Raw genomic sequence first — 2670 nt, forward strand, 5'->3', positions numbered from 1 at the left:
TGTTTTGTTTTGTTTTGTTTTGTTTTGTTTTGTTTTGTTTTGTTTTGTTTTGCTTTGAAATAGAGTTTTGTGCAGCCCAGGCTGACCTTCAGCTAGCTCACTAAGTAACTGAAGCTTGAATTTCTCAATGCTCCTCTGTTCACCTCCTGTATTTCTGGATTACAAGCATGTTCCTGATTCCTCTCCTTGTTTTACATAATGCTGGAGATCAAATCCAGAGCCTTATCCGTGCTAGGCAAGCACTCTAACAACTGAGCTACCTGCCCAGCCCTCAGTCAGTCTTTTTGAGTAAAGTTCAGTGGCTCTGAATCTCTAATTCTTCCAGTCTACCCTCCTTTCCAATACAGTATCAGGATGCAGACAGAGTTTCCTCTACTAATGAAGTAAAGAGTCTGTGCTTAAGATGAACCCCTTACACAAAGTCATTTTTTTTTTAGTTGACTAAAGGGTCAAGCCTCTGCTAACCCATCACTGGCATTACTGGTTCGTACACTTTTTCTTCCTGAGCACTCTGACCTCTCCTAGAAGATATAGAAACTCATAATTGATCTCTGCCTCCATCTGCCTCTGACCTCCATGAGCACAAATGTACACATGCTCACACACACACACACACACACACACACACACAAATGTAAAAATAAATGAATAAATAAATAAAAAGAGAGAAATAATTTAAATCAAGTTAAGAAAGCTGGGAAGATAGCTTGTTGGGTAAAAAGCAATTCCCCTATAAGCATGAGAACCTATGCTAGAACCCACACAGCCTACACAAAGCTGCATCTAAAATGCCAACTCCTCTTCGGGGCAGCAGATACAGGAGACTCTCCGGAAGCTCACGTACAGTTAGTCTGTGTATGGAGCAGAAAAAACAAGAGGCCCTGCTGCAAGCAAGGTGGAAAGCCAAGGTCAACAGTGGAGGTTGTCCTTGGTGACCTATGAGTGTCCCTCTTCGTGCACACAAATGTGCAGGGGGCCATAGCACTGTTGTGACAGTCAAGTAAAAGAAGTATGATTGAAGTAAGATTAAAGCACATGACAAGACCAGAGGTTAAAACTAAAGCACGAAGAGATGAAAGATGTCTCAGGCTCAGAATATGTTACATACATGGACATGGTACTTAAGTAAAAGCTAACTAGTAATGTAAATACATATGCTTGAACTCAGACTGCTGCAAACTCAGGGATAACAGAATTGGAATGATGAGGATGACTAAGGAAAGAATGGAAGACTCAGAAAACGGCTATTCCAACAGAGACTGCAGAAATAAACATATCCCAATTGAACCTTGATTTCAGCCCAGGGAGACAGCTCTGGCTTCTATGTTTCTGAACTGTAAAATAATAAAGTTCTCTCATCTATAAGGCAAAGCCTGTAATGACCTACTGCAGCAGCAGTGGAAAGCAAGCACTCTGGCCTATATAGGAAAAGCAAGAAGGAGGCCCCCAGCATCCTAGCCTTTTCCCACATATACCACCTACCTACCTTATAGACAGCTTCTGTCCTGCTACCCCCCTGCCCCACCTCATGGTGACTCTGGGTCTCCCTGCCCTGGTTTTTCTTTGAAGCTAAGAGAGGCTAAATCTGTGACTTAAAGCATCTCTTACTGAAATTAATAATGCATTAAACATTCCAACGTGGGTGTTTTCTCTTAATTTTGAAGGACGTTTTAAGAATTTAGAGAGCTATGTTTGCTCCCTTCAGGGCTTGGCTTTCAAAACTGTGATCTCAAGGCTGAAGGATGGAAGGCACAATACCGTACCATAAATGACAAGTGTATCCATGTCAATGAACACAAACTAGCAATTGGCAAAACCAACAGACTTTCATGGTAAGAGCTTCCACTGCACCAGACATAGAGGGGATGTGCCAATCACACAGCAAATACTGTGCTTGGTGTGGACGTCGAAAAGTTTGCCTATGAGATAAAGAACCAAACAAGCATCCTCCGTCTTGTTCCTTCTTTTCAGTACAGTACTAGAAGTCCTTGCCAGAACAATTTGGCAAGAAAAGGAAATTGTCAAGGAAGAAATTAAATAGCTTCTATTTGCTGATAACACAGTCTTGCCTAGAGAAAGAATGTACTAAAGAATTCACCACATGAAAAAGCTAAAACACATTTAGTAAGGATATAGGATATAAAGCAAACATATACATGAATCTCTGAGGTTTCTCTTATTAATAACTAGCTATCCAAAGTAAATCAAGAAAATATAAAAGCATTTATAATAGATATTAATGCAAAGAAATCTACTTAAGTATTTAACTATAGAGGTGAAAGACCTGCACACAGAACTCTATAAACACTGATGGAAGAAATAAAAAAAAAATCAAAGACAGCACAGATATAGGTTGGTGAATTAGAAGAGTTAATATTTAATATTTCCCTTTTGGAAGGCAGAGAATGGAGATTATGAGTTGAAAGTCAGCCCAAGTGACAAAGTGAGGCTTGTCTAAAACAAAACAATAGCAATGAAAAATTTAATGAATCTTATAATTTGCTTGGAACCAAAGGACTTCAATACCCAAAGCAACCAATCCTGAACAAAAAGAGCAAAAGTGTATTCGTTATAAAGCTACCATCCTCAAAATGGTGTGGCCTTGCCATAGAGGCAGGTAGATGATAGATAGATAGATAGATAGATAGATAGATAGATAGATAGATAGAT

This window comes from Grammomys surdaster, unplaced genomic scaffold (assembly GCF_004785775.1).
Source record: "Grammomys surdaster isolate TR1022 unplaced genomic scaffold, NIH_TR_1.0 149, whole genome shotgun sequence".
NCBI classification, from domain to species: Eukaryota; Metazoa; Chordata; class Mammalia; order Rodentia; family Muridae; genus Grammomys; species Grammomys surdaster.